General features: G+C 38.6%; 2 protein-coding genes across 2 annotated transcripts in view; one reads left to right on the top strand and one right to left on the bottom strand.

The window, feature by feature from the left end:
• Positions 1 to 532, bottom strand: part of LOC108578808 (tribbles homolog 2) — a 52,977-nt gene extending 52,445 nt beyond the window's left edge. The window contains exon 1 of the mRNA XM_017942234.1: positions 511 to 532. The gene's annotated coding sequence lies outside the window, so the exon portion shown is untranslated. The remainder of the gene's footprint in view (positions 1 to 510) is intronic.
• Positions 1 to 19,213, top strand: part of LOC108578859 (probable RNA methyltransferase CG11342) — a 53,096-nt gene that overhangs the window by 23,915 nt on the left and 9,968 nt on the right. The window lies entirely within an intron of this gene.

Genomic DNA, 19,213 nt, shown 5'->3' with positions numbered 1-19,213 from the left:
TCTATTCTTATGTCTCTATCCTCCGTCGCCCTACAATCTTCTACCAAATGCTTTAAATTCTTTAACCCTTCCTTACATATAGCGTACATTTCCTTTGCTCATCCTTCGTCCAATACCTATTTGCTTCCTCTACACTCCCACACTTGGCTCTTTCAATTATTTTCTGACTTCTGTATTAAGGATTTTATACCAGAATTTTAATAAACATTGTGTATACTTTTCTGATATTTAAAATTAAATATCCTTCCTTCTGTGATATTTATTAAACAATTGCTGCACAATTGCCAGGTAATTCTTCTACTTTCTATCAAACGTTAGAAACTCTTTAGTCTTCTTATCACTGCGGCGTGCAGCGTATTAATCACAGAACTTCGATAATTAAAGGGTGTACAGATATTTCCGTGACTTCCTGCTACAGGAATAAAAACGATACACGGTAGAAGCGGCGTGTTAAGGACTTCCTAGAACGGCACGACGATACAAACAGTTTTCCTCAGATACTTTACATACCTTCGAGCAGATGGGTTCCCCCGATTCCATGCTAGACTGAAAATAATGTGCCACGTGCGCCAGTACGTCTTTCCCTGTGTGCCCACCGGTGGCACACGTTTCCACGAGGTTGCGGTTAAATCGAAGCGAAACGAGTCGGGATCCCTTGTTCCGTCTTTCTCGTTCAGTCAGCATCCTCTTCCTCGTCCGGTTTCCCCTAGCCAGCTGCTCCGCTCGGCAACGGAAAATAGAGACTATAATCGGGCAGGATGTGCGTATCCTTTCGAAAATCCGTTTCACGGGGAAACGTTCCTGTTTGTATTGTGATCCGAGATGTTGTTATTCGTTGCTGGTACAATCGTCGCTTGGGAATTTGTTGAAGCGGGACACTTGTACCTCGTTATTCACATTTCTCTAGCGTGTTACTGTGCCTCGGTTTGTTCACTGTTATATTCCTATTCTTCTTATCCCTTCGTATTTTTTTTTTTTTGCATCGTTAGGCATCTGTTGCAGTTGGAAGCTTCTCGTTGATTCGGCTCTGTAAATAAAGAAAAAGAAGATTTATGAGAAAGAAGCAATTTTCTTCGGAGAGATAAAGATGTAATAGTTAGGCTTAAAGTATTGAATTTTTCTTTTTCATGCTGTATTATAGAACGATTCTTTTTTTTAACCCTAGAGCGGTCTTCGGGTCTTTTTTGACCCACCGCCTTTTTATATTTTCAGTCATTTTTGCTGTTATCGAGTTTACGTTCCTTCGCATTATTTCAAACGTTTATTGTCTAGGTTCATATGTCGCGTTGAAAACAAAAATTGTTTCACCTAAGGCCTTAGATCCTTTTTGACCCAAAAGTCTTAAGTGTACAGTCAAGACGAAGAACGCAGTAGGGTTAACTGTTCCGAGTGATGAAAGTTCGAAATTGGCTCGCTTTTAGTTGAAAAACTGTCACGGAGATCGTGTAAAATTGTTCTTAAATTTTAAATTCGTTTTTCTCAAAATTATGTCCTTTTCGATTTCTCAATTCGACGATTCATATTTCTTGTTGACCATGTTAAATGCGGAAAGTTCGAAATTGACTCGCTTTTAATTAAGAAATTATCGCGAAAGTGATATAAAATTATCTTTAAACTTCAAATTCGTTTTCCTCAAAATTACATTTTTTAAAATTTCCAGATCCGACGATTCACATTTCCAGGAAAAATCGAGCAGTCAAAATGCTCAGTCATTCACGTACGTACTTTCACAATACGTGATTAACTCAAAACTGATATTTACCGGCAACAGGCCATGGAAACACATTAGACGATGAATTTCCACTTAGAAAATCCCCTTTGCCTAGTTTTCCCCGCGTCAGAATGGCGAAGAGAAAAAGAAACCAAAGGCGACTCACGCCAATGAGAATTCATCATAATCGTCGCATAGGTAAACTTTTCACCGCAATAGAGTCAGGCTATGATTTCATGCTGAAACATTCTTACGTAAATTCCGATTGTTTCAGTGACACCGTAATGATCGGCACGCAACAACACGGTTACGACGTTCCCTTTGCTCGAACGTTGCACTCCCAACACTATAATACACCTACTGATTCATAGACAACAATAAATACAACATTTCACCGTGCACACCTTATCCTGTATAACAGTCCCTATCGGCAATGTTCATCGCGATTGCATCAAGATTGTCGTTTCGAGAAAAAAAAAATGGAAAAAGAAAAGAAGGGAAAAGTAGGTAGAAGGGAGAGAAAAAAGATGAAAGATCTATAGTGATCACGTGTTCGCCTGAGGAGGAATGACTCCGTCTAATCGATGGCTAATCATCGACGCAGCTATATCGATTACGTATCCGGATATACCAGGCAATTGTACGGCCCTGTTCCCCGGTGATCGTACATCCTTTGATCTCGCTTTTATTATTCCAGGTAATGGATGAGTCATTTTTCCTCGATTCAGGCAAAACGTTCGTTGACTGTGAAGGAATAGGTGATTTTAACGTACATCGGGACTTTTGTTCGACGTTGGTTATTGATGTCAGTAGAGATTAGTGTCTTTAGAGGAGAATAGTAATTTATGGAATTGTTTGGAAATTTTTATGAATAGCGTTGCAGTGTTTTTTGAATATTTATATTTCTCGAATGTATTTATTTTAAGTTGAATTATTTAAAAAAAATTTTTTATGTTTTTGAAGTATTTTAGTGAATTTACAGCGATTGGTATTTATTTGTTTTGACAGTTTCTCTTTTTTAATTTGTTATTCGAGCTAAAATTCAAATCAAGCGCCAATTCTCTCTTCCGGTAATACTAAATCCTTTCGAAGAACATCTCTATAACAATACAAATCATCAAATCTTGGTTCACCTTCAAAAACAGATACCTAAAATATTCTCAACCTTTGACTATCTTTAACTTGCGTGACTCACGTCCGTCTTGCTCTCAAAACTTCAAACAATTAATCTGAACCAATTTTTTTTTAAATTATCAGTATTCAAGCACACATTTTCTAAACCTAGAATTGAAAACTAGACCTGGAAGAGGCTATACGCTCCAATAAAGCAATTTTTTATTAACAAAAAGCATCGAAAATTATTTTTTACATACACCACTCTAATTTATATCATTTTCAAAATTTTATGAAATTACGCTCCAAGACCATAACAACAATTCTCAAGCGACAGTTTTAAAGTAACTTCATCGGTTTCTTCAATTTCCCGAAAATAACGTCTAGCGAAATCTCTTACTTCTTATTTTTACTCGTTCAATTCTATATTAAATCGCAACGAAGTGTCTCCGATATCTGAATGGCGCCACTGTCAACAAGGTAGAGACTAGCAATGGCACGTTTCAAAGTCAGCAGGCCGATATTGCCGGTAGTCTGACTCGATAGTACTGACAATGAATGCTCGATTCGTTGATTTTCGAGGACAGCTCTCGGGGGAACAGGCGAAACGACAGTCATGAGAGAATGCCGACCTCGGTTTCGCGAGGTTCGCATTGCCGTGTGTTTCGTAGCTTTGTCCCCACCATCGCGCCGCCTGCCACTCTGTCCGCCGTCGTTGCAGGAACACCGGTCGATGCAACGTTTAAATATACGACATCAAATAAGTAACACTTTTCACACCTACGTGCGTGTAGCAAATGATGCAACAGGGGTGCAAAATCTGATCACCTACGTGCTGTCCTTTGCGCAACCATTGGTCAAGGGAAATGAGAACCGTTCGAATTTTATCGACGTACAAGACGCTTCATATTTGGGGTACGAGGTTTCATTGATCAGCGGTGCTTGCGCGGAAGACAGATGCTTGGAGACTTTGGTCTATTTATCGACGGTTGAGAAATGTTTTCTCATTCCTCGATGAAGAAAAATCACAATTTGCCGTGTTTTTTGATTCGTTTTAATTTTTAATTCCGTGTGTAAGAGTCAGACTGACCTATATTATAATTATTATTATTATCGAGGCTTTCAGGTGCTTTGGGCAGTGAAAGTCTTAAATAATTTTGCAACAGAAGAAATGAACATTAACGATCATATTTGTAGTAGTTCAAACAATTAAATTGTTTTTATTTATTATGTAACGTGAATAGGCCCCTATGGCTTTAATAAAAGTATATAGCTGAATTTTGATAAACTAATGGAGTTAGGTTAGCCTACCTTTAGAGTACAGAATTGCTAGGTTGTGTAATATAAAATGTCACGTTCTTCTTGATTGACGCCTAATAGAATCTCTTAGATTCCTCGACGGTAATTTAACAAGAATTGTGTGAACTTTATGTTAATAGGAAAAAGCACTTTTCAACACCGATCTAATCACTTAAGCGAATGATTAGAAATAGGATATTTTGTATTACACGACCTAATATTATTCTATTTTTACACGCGAAGTGTTTAAATAGATTTTATTGAGAAAAATATTCTCCGTTCGTATGCTTAAAGAATGACATACTTAGCTTTATTTATATTTGCAACGATATAAATAGGGCTGGTCTATACATAGGTGTCTATATTCGGATATCGTGTATTTGTTACTGGTACACTGAACTCTTTGGTTTTGTACGCTACAATAGGTGTTTGACGATGTAAATTTAGAATTGTTGCAGAATGTTTAATGTTTTCGATTATTTAACCGATATTACGAAACAGTTTCACTTGTACTTATAGCAATACGTGTAATAAAAAAAGTAAATATTTTCCAATAACAAAAATTCCTCCAAATTGATCTGTATATCGAAAAATCATGTTTCAGTACTTTCTCTCTTCGACGGCGCATACATGTTTGACACAGTGAACAAATTTCAGCGACGTTACAATTGAAGACTGCACATAAAAAATCTTTTCTTATAAAGTAAACCTGTTTTTTGTCAATTAATAAGACTTGAAAATATTCGAATAAAAATATCACAAAATTATATAAACTAGTTTGACACACGTAAAAAATATGTTTTTATATATTTTGTTAATAAACAAAATTGTTCTCTTGAAATTTTCATTATTTTCGTATCTCTTTTTTAATTCAGTCTTCAATTATTCAGTCTCCAATGAACAAAAAAATTCACAGATATCCTAAAATCTCACAGAAGGACCTACAAAAACACGTCTTTCCTTCAAACTCGACTAATTTCCATACGAAATGGCCAATTTTATCGTTCCAATCTCCCTCTCTCGTAGAGTACTCGCGGTAAATGCGACTCTCCCGTATCCATCAGCGTTAAATTTCTTCGTTCCTCGAAGGTAACAACACCAACACCTACCAAGAATTCTAGCAGCGCGCTTTCAAAAAATTCCTGACCAACGGGAAACCCGATCTTCGCGAACCACGAAGGTCGGTGGCGATCGTGTTTGACGATCGAAGTAAAGTAACGTCGACGACGACGACGACGACGAGGAGGAGGTGGAGCAGTTTCACCAGCGCGGAAAGAATCGCGACTCTGCCGGCCAAAAATACACCGCCACCGGTAACGAAACTCCGATAAAATGTTGCCGAGCTCCCGAAATGTCTATTATAGTCCCTCTACCTCCGCTGTCGCCGCCTCTTCGTCGTCTTTGGTCCACGCTCGACTTTGCGTCACCTTCCTGCGTGGCCGCAACATCACGCAACGAGTGCCACTAACGCAACCGCAGGCGCGCGATCAAGCGAGCGGACACGCGCCTAATTGCGCTGGCTGTATCGGCTTCGTAACACCTTTTAACGAGCGTGCACGTGCACGGAAAAGCTCGTCGGCGCCAATTACGATTCAACGAAAAAAAGAAAAAAGGAACACGATCGCTCGAGCAGGTATTTAGCTTGTCGCGATGTATACAGGGTGAGTCACTTGAGATCGAGAACTAGGGCTGTAAAACTTTGGATGATTTGGATCGTCTCGAATACGAATCTCTTTGTTCGGACAATTCGAATGCGAATTTTTTCAGCTTGGATAATTTGAATAATTTCGAGTACGAATACTTTATTCCAAGTGTTGAAATTTCGAATTGCGCCGAATATTTCGTGCACTTTGAATATTCCGTTTGATGTCACTTATGCAATATTCAATTATTCTACTGGTATTCGAATAAGGGATTATCGTGACACAAAATTTCCGACAATTTAAGAAAATTGAGGACCCTGATTTCGAGAAAATCGAAATTTGGAAAAATATGGCCATGAGAAAAAATTGAATATTTGCTCCTTCGTAAAAGAATGTATATTTACTTGCTCAGAAATTTCCTCGTATTATCAGAGTGAACGATGAAATTTTAGGCGCCAATGTTAAAGTGACTCACCCTGTATATCGGAAAGCAAATTGAACGTGTTCGATTAAATGCCTTAGAATCACCGGATAATTGGGTTAGGGATACTTTGATGGAAATTGAATTGTTTTAACGTTGATTCGAGACGAATGAAATTGAGGATCTCGCCGGGAAAAGTAGTGTTTCGTACGAGGATGAATCATGCTTGAGTGGGATGATGTGTATTCCTTTTTTAGGCGAAGTTGAGAAACTCAATTGAGAAGCTGTTACGGTTTCTTTCTAGGAATAGACGTTGGGAAAATAGGTGTTGAAGAGGATGTAGTTATTGAAGTAATTAAGTAGTTCGTGGAATTAAGTGCGGTTGATTAGGAGCTGTAGCGTGGTATTTTTAGAGTAAGAAGTTTGAAAGGGGATTAGGAGTTCGTTTGACAGAAATAATTGTCAAGCGATGTGGGACGAAGCCTGAGAATTTTCAAATTATGAATTTCCAATTCTTGTACTTTTACATTTTCCAACTTTCCAATTCTTAAACTTTTAAATTTTCCAATTTTTAAACTTTTGGATACTCAAAGACTCCACCTTTCCAATCTTTGAACTTTTGGATATTCAAACATTCCACTTTTCCAATTATTCAACTTTTGAATATTCAAAGTTTCCAATTTTTCAACTTTTGAGCGTTCAAAGATTCCAATTTTTCAACTTTTGAATATTCAAAGTTTCCAATTTTCCAATTTTTCAACTTTAGAATTTCCAAGTTTCCCAATTTTTCAATATTTGAATATCGAAGATTTTCGAATTTTCGTTCTCTTCTGCTTGAAAACTGTTCAGTTCCCAAATTCTTCAACTTGGAATTCTCTCGCTTCGAATTTTGACTAATACGATCACGAGTGAAATACTCGAACATCCAATCAATAATAATCTTTCCAATGCAAACGTAACAACACCCAGACTACCGAACCAACTCAAACAAACCACCAGTTACTTCACCCACCGTCCTCCAGTTTCACTTCTAGGACTACCAACTCCCGAATACGTGACTACAAAACACATCCAAGTAAAGGATTCGCCACGTATGCGCGTTTCTCTCGTAACGTTCGGAACACATACCGGAAGTAGCGTGCTGCAATCGCCTGTTAGGTAGTATCGTATCGTACGCCCATTCATTCCCGCGTTGAACTCGGCTAGTCTGGCGGGTTCTACCTGGTTGAACGAAGGCCAGAAAGAGAGAAGACGAAACGTACGAGAGAGAGAGAGAATTAGGAGCCGAAAGATTGGTAAATCGTGCGTCATTGAAGACGTTCGATCCTTCGAATTGTCCTCGAAAATGAACTATTTCACCGGCACCAGCGAAAATTCTATTTCGAGATCGACCAATCTGAAAAACGGGTTCTCTCCACTTTAACAATTTCCATTCGTTCAGCCTTTCATTCGAATGCAATCATTACCTTTTATCCCTTTTTCTCAAACGACGACCCAACACCTGTATACATCGTACGTACACAGCTTTTGGTCACCTGGCCAGGTTTACCTTGAACGTTATTAATTTCGCGAGACGAAAAAATATTGGCCGCGTTCATTGAGGAACCCAGACGAGACGAGACGCGAATTTGACGGCGGAGTTTCGCACAAACACGCTATTGCAACACGCTGATGCAACCGGACGAGTAGAACAAAAATATGAATAACTGTTATCACAATATGTTTCATTGACTATTGCGAAACGGCGTGGTGCAGCACGCTAGCGCACGTAGAGCCGCTTGCAACAGACCGTATTATCTAACGTTATCTCTCTGTGATTTTTGTCTCGCATTGTGTAACGGAACGCAACTCTTTCGAACGAAGATTAACGTGGGAGCGGAATAATCGACAGTTCTTTTTGTCCGCTCCGGTAGGATTGATTAGCTCGAAGGGAAAAGCTCTTTTCGCGCGAACGGCAGATAAAATTGTGTAAAACGACGACCGGAATTAAGATCTTAGCGCGACAAAAGAAGAAAATCGCGGGGACCATGATTAACAATAGAGAAATGGACGATAATTGATGCGTGAGATTAGATAATAAATGAAATTGAAGTGATACAAATATATGACTGTACCTTCTTTTTAGATTGAGATTCATCGGGAACTGTTTCGAGTTTACTTGATCTATTATTATTGCCTGTTAATTTACGTTACGCGTGATATGGGAGAATTTTTCAGGTAAATTCATATCGAGAAAAAATTAGATTCTTTTCGGTATCGCTGGAGATACTTATTGATATCAAGAGGGACACTTCAATGTTTCTTCTCAATACAGAGTGTCCTTAAACGAAGTTTAGAAAAGCTTTAAAAAGGTTGATATCTGATAGGGAATGCAATTCTAAAGAAACAGTGTTTGCATAGATAACATGAATACTATTTCATTTTAACATTAATATTTTAGTTGCTATTTTAATATTGCAAGCGAATATCTTTGAAAATTATTCGCATAGTCAGATTTCACGTTAAAACACACATTTCGTATATTTGCATTATTTTTCTTCGAGATATCTAGAAAACAAAATGTCCAGCCCCAATTTTCATCCTCTAAAATATTTTCTCAAAGACCACATTACACCTAAGTTTTATCCAAATCAACGAAATACACTTGTTCACTATGATTTCACTGATTCCACCGTCCTAAAATTAAACTACAACCTAAAATCCTCTCTACAATTACTACTACAATTACTGCTCGAGCAAAGGAAAAGATCCAGTCTAAAATACAGCGTCAGCGAAGAATCAATAACCCCGTTTCCCGAATCGCAAGGGTGCACGTCCCCCGTCTGAAACTGGGTGGGAAAAGTGGATCGGTTCGTTGGTGTAATTCGAATTTCGAAGGAGCACAGAACGGGGCGAAGGAACGGTCCGATCTCCGGCAGAGGCGAGAGAAACAGTGGATTTTACGGTTCTCGTTATCAGGGCCGTTTCTCAATCGGTCGCCGCGCGGTGCGGCACGTGAGTAAATCGAGCCAATCCCAACCTCTGTTCGTTCACGAAGCAAGCGCGTTGTTTCGCAACGAGAGAACCAAGGATCGGCACGCCATTCCGCCGCGATAAAAGCATCATCCCACCATTTTTCCTACGGCACCGACCTTCGTCGTCTCGTCGAGTCTCCAGACCCCAAGACACGTCGGATTCGGTCGGCCAGGACAGCGTCACGGAGCTCTTCGCAATATCGATTTCGAGGTCGAGCCGATCTTACGTTTCTAATCCGAGATTAACGAACCAACCGCGTTGCTACATCGCGACAGACAGCTGGGTCACGTTCGTCGTTTCGAGTAATCGATTACGGACGGCCACTTTCGGGATTGTACAGGAAGCCTATGTATTGTACTACAGGGCTGGGCGTTCCTCGAAGACATTTTTCGTCGACTAACGAGCAGTGAATACGATTTTATGAATGTTGTATAAGTGAAGCTTTTTGAAAATTTTATTCGTTATTTTATTTCAATTTTTTATTCGTCGTTGGTTCGTTTGTAAAAGTTTTATCAATCTACAAATGAAATTTCATTAAAATAAAATTAACGATTTCAATTCCTAATTCCTTCATTCGATATTCGTTATTCATGACTGACCATTCGTTCACGAAGTTCAACATGCCGATATCCACTTCAATTCCCGTTGAAAGACGTTTCTCCTATGCTACGATGGTTAATTTAAGTACCTTGCTCGGACAAGATTTCTAACGAGATGTTCGAGAAAAGAGTGACACTTAAATTAAATTTAAATCACTTCTTCGAAAACTGAACGAAAACTTCAATTTAAATTTGAAATCTAAGTAATTTCAAAACTTCCAAATAACTTTTGCCCCACACTGCTATAATTACCGCTCAAAAATATCTAAACACTTGACAGATTCATAGCAACCGTATACTTACAGATATTACTTAACACTTTAGTCACCGTAACAGCGTTATATTAATAACGCGATAAATTTGGAAAAAAAGGGGGAGGAAATGAAACAAGGAGAACAGTAACCATGTAAAATTATATCTCCGTTAAGGTTCACATAAGAAACATTACTGTCACAGCGCAAAATACAGTTCTCCACCTAATTCCCGATATTGTAACTTGCACAAGAGAGCTCTAATCGTTCTTATAGACGTTCGTACTCGAAACTGGCGCGAAATTCCCGTAATAGAAGCGGAAAATGAAAAATGGTACAAGTTGTGCATAAAATAGACGATTAGAAAGGAGACTTATCGCTGGTAAAATCTGAAAGCGTAAGGGTATCGATTATTTGGCCGATCGTGGTATTTCTGGTAGGCGAGTCACAGGGAACTCTTTCGTTCACCTTCGTGAAACTTATTACTAATTCCCTCTAACGAGAAAAAGGAATGATATCATTCATTGTTTTGAAAGGTCGAGCTTCAGCGAATGAATATCCGCGAGCTGATCGACAAGATACCGTGAATGGCTCGCTTGCCGATTTTTCACGAACGTGCAATGCATCTTGGGTCAATTGCGAAACATAAATTTGGTACTACAGAAGCCTGTAATTTAAATCGAATTAACAGTGGATACTTGAAAATTTGATTTCTTCCCGAGAATATTTTTTCAACATTTTTTCAAGATTTAAAGTGAACTCGAGATTAGATAAATCGGGAAGCGTAAATTTTTAGACGCGAAGAAAAATTGCAGAATCTGTATTAAATTGGACTTGTAAACACGCTAAAAATGATCTGAAATGATGATTGGAGACGACTTAAACTCAGAAGCCTGGATTAATAAATTTTCAATATTCCTCACTCGTTACGAATACAAATTCTACACCATAACATTCCTATTCTTCGCGATAAAAAATTGTATTCAATAACCGTACGAAAATTTTCCACCTGAATTTCCAATACTTCCAATATTTCACCTATTCCACAAGTCTTCGATCCTCCATCTCTTATCTCCTAGATATACAAATTAATTCCATGTCTTCTTTCACAAATTTGCCAACAGAATTTCAATCCCCCTTATTTCGCACGACTTTTCTCCAATTTCTCAAGCAGCTGATGAATTTCCTCGTAAAAAAAAAAAGGTACAGCAACGCTGAAGTCGACAAAGTCGTCAAGACTTTATGAACCGAGGCGCTGAATTAATGTAACACACCTGATAAAAATGCAATGAAATTTCACGAATATACCCGAAGATAAAGAAATTCGATCTTTCGAAGTGTTCAATCTCCGAGCGAACGATTGAAAAGGATCGAGAGTCGAACTTGACATCGTACGAGGTTTTCCTCGTGGCTCGGAGCACTCGATAAATTGCATTCGCGACGTATCCTTGCCGGGATGACCCAGTTACACGGTTGAACCCCTTGAAATTGTACGTACGAGAATTTATCGAGTGCAGCCGAAGGCCGCCGCGAGAATCTTTTCTGTCGGCCACTATCTACTCGCCGATATATCTTGTTCGGTTGAATCAAATGTCCGCTCGAGTGTTTTTTTCTCCTCTCCTTCTTTTTACGCGAATACAAAACACAGGGACACCGAAGCTCCGCGACGTTTAATTAAACATGAACGACAATCGTGACACAAGTTTGTATCGATCAGACAAACATAAAAAGTGACATTGGTATTATTTGTTCTTCTTTTGTGTCTGACAGAAAAAGGCAATCGTTATTTCAAGTTGGGAACTTTTGATTCTGTTACCAACGGAGCGATCGTTTAACAGTTCCTTTGCAACCTCGTGTGGGAGAAGAAGGGAACCGTTCAACTGGTGCAAAATACGACCGGTACAAAGACGATTTATTGTCCCGAACGGTGAAATGTTGCATTGCAATTGGTAAGCAGGAGATACAGTCCGAGGCAAAATTAAGCGGACAGCTAGCGTAAATTGTTATGATATAAGTTTCGTTTAAAGGGCATTATCGGGGTTTGCTTGAACTTTATTTATTAGAGTACGTTGGATCGTTTAATCCAAAATTGAAAGCGATGCTGAAGTACGAGTAACGCAAGGTAGAGGTAAATCAAAGCGATTACACGAGATACAGCGAACAACGATACAATGGTGCAATGCAGTTGAATAAGTAGAAAAAAAGGTATAATCTTATTAGAGTTCTTGTCAGGTCATATATCAGTCTTTCTGTCTGCCTTTTATTTGGCTTCAGTTAACGCGCGCTCCTATTCGTATTAATCTAGAACTGCCACAATTGGCTACTATTTTGTACGTCTGTCTTTTGTTCAAAAATTTCGTGCTCGATTATTAAGTTACTTTTTTACAATATGTTGTAGTATTGTTGTACCATCGTGTTTGGTTTCAAAATTTTATATATCAGAAGATACTGTATGCAGCATCTCTTTTCTCTTGTTACTTCAGAAAATCTATTTTCCTTAATCAAAAATCAACTAGTTGAAACACGGATCATGTTGATCATGGATCAATCTCATTCTTCAGCATCTCTTCTTCCTCTGTCATTTCAAAAAATCTATTTTCCCGGTTAAAAAATCAACCAGTTGGAAAACATTTCAAGAAAGCAACAAATTTACATGATTCCTAAAGTGATCTACAATCGAGCTCGTTCTTCAGCATCTCTTCTTCCTCTGTCATGTCAAAAATTCTGTTCCCTGTTAAAAAATGAAACACATTTCAAAGAAGCAACAAATTTACACGATTTCTAATGTGATCATCGATCAATCTCATTCTTCAGCATCTATTAATAAAAAATCTATTTTCCCGGTTAAAAAATCAACCAGTTGGAAAACATTTCGAAAAAGCAACAAATTCGCATGATTCCAAAAAGGATCATCAACCAAGCTCATTTTTCACCATCTCTTCTTTCTCTATCATTTCGCAAAATGCATTTGAAGAGAGTCAAAAATTCCCACGATTCTCAAAATGACCACCGACCAAAAAGACACACTTCCTACGACAAACCAACAACCCCGAACGACCAAACAAAGAAACCAAGCGAAGAATGAAAAATCAACAGGTTTGTCGATCGATATCTCGTTCCCGAGGCGTGTAACACGCTCCTCTTCTCAAGATTCTCTCACAATCAGTCTGATTCGCTAGCTAACGAACATGTAAGTATTCTTTCCCCTGGTGAAGAACTTAATGTGTCTTCATCCGCGATCCAGTTTTACTCGTTCTTCCTGTGGACCGTGGGACTTTTAACGGCGAATTAGAGACGAACCGGATGCAACGTATGTTTCGCCGGCGCGGCGCGCGTACATCCGCGGAAATTGCAATTGTGTGCGCAGAGACGCGCGTGCGCGCCAAAGTTCTTGCCTCTGACATCACCTTCCAGACGTTGCACCGCTCGGGACTTTCTAAGTTCCGCGTTTTCTACTCCTACTTTATTTTTTCTTCTTTCTTTCTTTCTTTTGCTCTCCTCCCTGACGGTGCAACGGATAATTAGCCATGACGCCGTCGAATTCCTACCGTTAGCTTTTTATCTCCACGTGCTTTCGTCGCGTTGGTAAAAAGAAGAAAAAAACAGATCGATCGTGTGCGACGTTCTTTGACATTGTCGGTGGAAACGTGATCCAGAGCGAATTTCTTGCGAATCGAGAACGACGGAGATATCGAGGAACGGTTTTGTCGGTATTTTTGCTTGTGAAAGGGTTGCGATAATCGTTCGTTGCATTGTCGCAGTTTTGCGGTTGAAGTAGGCGATCGATAGAAAGCAAGAATTTTTCGTGGATTTTTTTTTTTTTTTTTTGGAGATCGATAGAGAATAAGAATTCTTCGTTTTTGATTTTTCGGTGCAATTTCTTCGGAGAGTAGTCTCTTATTGGATACAACGCGTGACTTGGAAGTTACATATCCATTTATCTATATTTTACAGTCTCGTTTTATTTACTTATCAATTCTCTTTCACATCTATTCTTGCTGCTCCCATAAAAATGTAAAACTGCAATCAACCGTAATTTTTTTGCCCACGAACGAAGAAAAATCAAGTTACAGAGGGTTGGTTAAGATATAAATGTGCTCTACGAAATTTTTTCGTTTCTCTCGATATTAACAATACGGAGAAAGGTAAACGACTGTTCTTCAATTGTAACACGTTCTCCGTGCATTACACGTTTCACAAGACAAAACTGTGCTTCAATTTGAACCAAATAAGACTGTTTGAAAAACGATAACACTCCCGGTTAGAAACTTTAATTAAGAGTTACGAAGTATTCGAGAAAATACGAATTTCTTCGAATACACCCGACCGCTGAAATCACAGAAGTAAACGTCAATTATGTCACTTCCATTCTTCCAGTGTAACACGTACGAACAATTTACATAGACGTAAATAATGACTCGAGCGTAACATTAACAAGAACACTGAGACGCGTCGAGTTGTTTTGTTATAAAAAAAAAAAAAAAGAGGAACATTCCAACACGTGCGATAAATTAACGATCAATCATCGGTGTATGCAAAAGAAGCGGATACACATCTTTCTTTCACCTCTGTGCGTTAAAATCGCGTGTTTTCCATCAAGAGGATAATTGCATTTTCCTTGCACTCGTCGCTTATGAGTTAATTACACGCATAATTAAAATGTTTCTTCCTTCGTACGATAATACGTCTCTGTCAGAGGGTAGATCTTGATTTGTTCTGTGGATTACGTAAATTTGTGGACGGTCAGTTTCACTGTCAAACGAACTTTGAGAAATGAATTCGTATAATTAGATCGTATTGTTGCATAATTTTGCTAGGAGCAGGGTCGCGATTACCACAAGGCGCATTAGGCGTAATTTGTCTGGTCACATTTTCAAATCTTACTCCTCACAAGCAACAATATAAAAAAACAGCTTAATTACAGTTGTAAAATAAAATACTTATTTTTGAACGTTAAATTTGTAATGTAAAAATTAATTAAGTCTCGTTTTGCAAAAGTATAAATACGGCCCTGGTTACAAGCATTGCAAACCGCGATATTTCGCTTTCATAGTAATGTTTTGTAGGTATAACTTGAGGAATCGAGGAGTTCGTCGAAGCGTTTAGAGCTAAACGAGTATTTTCATCGGGATTTTCCTGCAGTTAATTTTAACAATAGGATTTCTAGTTAGAATTGCGCAAACTTGTAACACGGATGCGCGAAAATCTGCTTTCCCACGTGGGAATGTTGAAAAAAGTGTTTTTTCGAAGAGCACGGTTTTTCGTCCTCTTTGAATTATTACAAGCGAATAGAAAAATAAGTAATAAAAAGTATGAAATCACGAGAGTGTTTCTCCGTTAGTAAATTAACGAGTAAGGGATTTTTAAAGATTTCCCGAAATTAAAATTAACGCCGGGAATAATTTAACAGACACCACAATTTTTTTTAATTAAACAGATCTTCAAGTAAGATTATCTCCATTTACATAAAATTTCCATTTTCGAATATCTTAACATATTTTAACAAACAGCCACTAATTAGGTAACAAAATTTATATTTCAATTATTCCTGCTTTACAGCTATTTCCCTTAAGTATAATAAATTACAAAAACAGTATGATCAAAATTGAATTTTTAATAAAAAATATTTTCCACATTTTTATGAACAACTGCTCCGATACAACAAGCTGCATAATATTACCCTTTTAAGTGTCCGCCGCACAGTTAAGCGTCCACGCACATAAGCGTCCACACACTTAAGTGTCCGCCGCACAGTTAAGCGTCCACGCACTTAAGCGTCCACACACTTAAGCGTCCGCCGCACACTTAAGCGTCCGCCGCACACTTAAGCGTCCGCACAGTTAAGCGTCCACACAGTTAAGCGTCCACACACTTAAGCGTCCGCCGCACAGTTAAGCGTCCACGCACTTAAGCGTCCGCACAGTTAAGCGTCCGCACAGTTAAGCGTCCACACACTTAAGCGTCCGCCGCACAGTTAAGCGTCCACACACTTAAGCGTCCGCACAGTTAAGCGTCCACGCACTTAAGTGTCCGCACACTTAAGCGTCCGCACGGTCAAGCGTCCACACACTTAAGCGTCCACACACTTAATTGCATAAAAAAAAAAAATTTCGCAGTCGTGCTTTATGGTTGTGTGGCGGAAATGCTTCGTGCCACGTAGCAGGTTCCCTTTCGAGAGCAACAATCCAACGAGCAGAAAGTGCAATCGCGTTACGTGCCTATAGCATCGTCTCAATGAATGCAACTATGTTTCTTAAACAAGAAACGCTCTTCTAAACGCTATTAGAATCGCTGACACGGAAACGGAAATGTTCTAGAAACCGCGGCACTAATGTGCATCCTCATTACCGCAATTCGTATCGCGTATACACAAAACGGATAATAAATCTTTCATAGCACGAACGTGTATATGTAATGGAAATCGTTGGAAGCAGTGCAAAGTAGCATGTTTCGTATGAATATTTCCAAGTGTGGGTAAAAATTATACATCCTGTTTTGTATTTTACATTCTGAAATAACGTTTATCACGATACCTCTGTAGTATCCAATGTTTATCAAATTTTGAAGACATATGTACATTTTTCAAGATAAAATTAGTGCAATATTTCTATAATTATTTTTGCTTTTTTTTTTAAATTCTGTACAGTATATAAAGTAATCTATTTAAAAAATATACTATTCTATCAAATATAGTTATTTCTAAAATAACTATAATTCTGTACAGTATAATAATAATAAAATGAAAAAAATATATACGCATTCTCATAGTTTTGGTTGTAAATTTTAGAGTGAAATATTTATTAGCCAAAGAGGATATATAGTTTATTAATTATATAGACGTATTAATTATACAAATGATAAATTCGCGATAAGTTACTTTGTTTCACGATTATCTTTTCTAAATTGCATAAACGGAATAGAGGAACTATGGAAGAATTAATCATTTCTAATTATTTTCATATTTTTCTGTAATAATTCGAATCTTTGAAAACGCCACCGATTACCGAACAAATAAGTCCAACGTTTATCAACCATTATCTTTTCGTCAGTCTGTCAGCCGCGAAAACAACAAAACCGCTTGTTTACTTCAAACAACTACCATCGTAAATTAATCAATATTTCGCTCAATCGTAAGCAACAACATAATAAACATCAGTATTTCAATATAATTTCCTTATTACAAAAGATAAGAATAAAGTAACGATATACTTTATTCTGTGTTATCAAAAATCATTGCGAATGATAAAGAAATTCCATTCTTCAATGAAACGAAGTGTTATTGTAAATCTAAATTTCGCCTCACTATCTTCCATTTGAATTTCCCAGAAAATTTACCTAACTACGATTCTCATTCTTTCCACACATTTTTCTCCACGTTGAAAAAATATCCGGCGTTATCGATATCGCGAGAAATTGCGTCAGATTACAGCGCAGCTCGGAGTCACGGAAATGATAAGCGGCGTGTTCACGATCATACGAGAACATTCCCACGTTTCGCGATAAGTATCCGTAATTGACCGCATCGGGGGAAGCCACATGTCGGATCATAGCCGCTGACAATGACTGCAAGGATGGCAGAAGCAGCTGAACAGACAGATTTCACCGATACCCACCTCGGTTCAATTCAAATTCCTCAGCTCTTATTCCGGATATGACGGCGTCGCTTACAAGACGAACTTCCGTAGCAATCGTACGATATTTCTCACGTGCAACGTTTCCCTCTCCATCGATTCAAATCACTGACAGTTTTACAGTGTTTCAATAGAAACGTGTCAGCCACTCGAGTACGGGAAATCTGAGTGATAGTTTCAATGGAACCATTTGATGAACCTTAACTGCAACTTTTTCACCTGATTCTAAACTGTCTTGCTACTTTACATTCCGGAAGTTACGCGCTTCGAAAAAATTTCCATTAAGTTGAAGTAAAAAATAAAATATTAACTATTTGACCCTAATAATAATTTGAATTCGTTTATTTTAGAATTAGAATTTTGTTATCATTTTTATCTCTCCTGAAAGAAAAACTGTGTAAATTGGAATTGTCTTCTTCTTGTCTCAGGCTCTTCAGTATATTATGTTAATTACGAATACAAATTTTTTTTTTTTCGTTGGCGGCACCCATCTTAACATTAATCACGAAGGAATGCAACTTTACCTAGAAAGCTACCGACGAGTCACCCTACCCAGTCCCCATTTCTCCCAGGGTAAAAAAAACTGTATTCTTATATTATTTAAAGTTAGAATAATTATAGTAAATTTACTACAGTCGTTTGACATAAACAAGTCACTTCTAAGTCACACAGCGTGATAAAGGGTTAAATTAAAATCTACAATTGAAATGCTATACGATCGAATAAAAAAGCAGAATAAATTCAATTATTTCGACGAACCACTTTCGCATGTTATTTAACGAAGAACAGTATCGTACGCAGGACAACCGACAATTTAAAATTGACTCGTATCATCCTTATTCGTCGTCCTTGGCCTCGTTTGGCAAACTACAAAGGCGGGCTGCAATCCTCGAAAACCGTGTTTCCTCCACCCAAACTAACGCCTTTCGGTTCCAACTACGGCGACAGTGTCAGAGATATTACTCTACGTACAAAGCCTACTTCATACCTACTAAAACCGACTCGAAAACGAACTCCGTACCTGTGAAGGATCGCCAAGAGGCGCTAATCCCTGCGACAAAATTCAGCTCGTTACCGAAGCACCTCGGATACTCGGATACGAATGAAGTCGTGTTCGCGGAGAATCCTTGGAAAATCATCTGGAACACGCGCGCCTCGTGCAACACAAGACATCGATTTTTCCCTGGTTTATTGTGCGAAACGTGTGTACGCATCCACTGCAATTTCGAGCAGCTTCGAAAAGCCGTTTTTCTTTTGTCGCGAACGGAGATTGTCGTCGATCGCTGGACCGTTTTGTTCGACACGAAATCCGGAAAAAGCGGATTTCCACGGCGTGGAAAGCGTTCAATGTGCCGGATGCGAGAGGATCGCTTTACGAGCCGACTTCCGGCAACGTTTCGGATCTACCTGGGCCAGGGACGCGACGAGTCCTCAGGATCTCGAGGTAGCGAAAGGAAAGGGATCAAAGGGAGGAACGAACCAGCTGCCCTTCTTCTTGTACACCATTCAACAGCTCGGCGCCAGAAAAAT

This window comes from Habropoda laboriosa, unplaced genomic scaffold, assembly GCF_001263275.1.
Source record: "Habropoda laboriosa isolate 0110345459 unplaced genomic scaffold, ASM126327v1 scaffold32, whole genome shotgun sequence".
NCBI lineage: Eukaryota > Metazoa > Arthropoda > Insecta > Hymenoptera > Apidae > Habropoda > Habropoda laboriosa.
The sequence above is the reverse complement of the archived record's forward strand: the minus strand, read 5'-3'. Positions and strand labels throughout refer to the sequence as shown.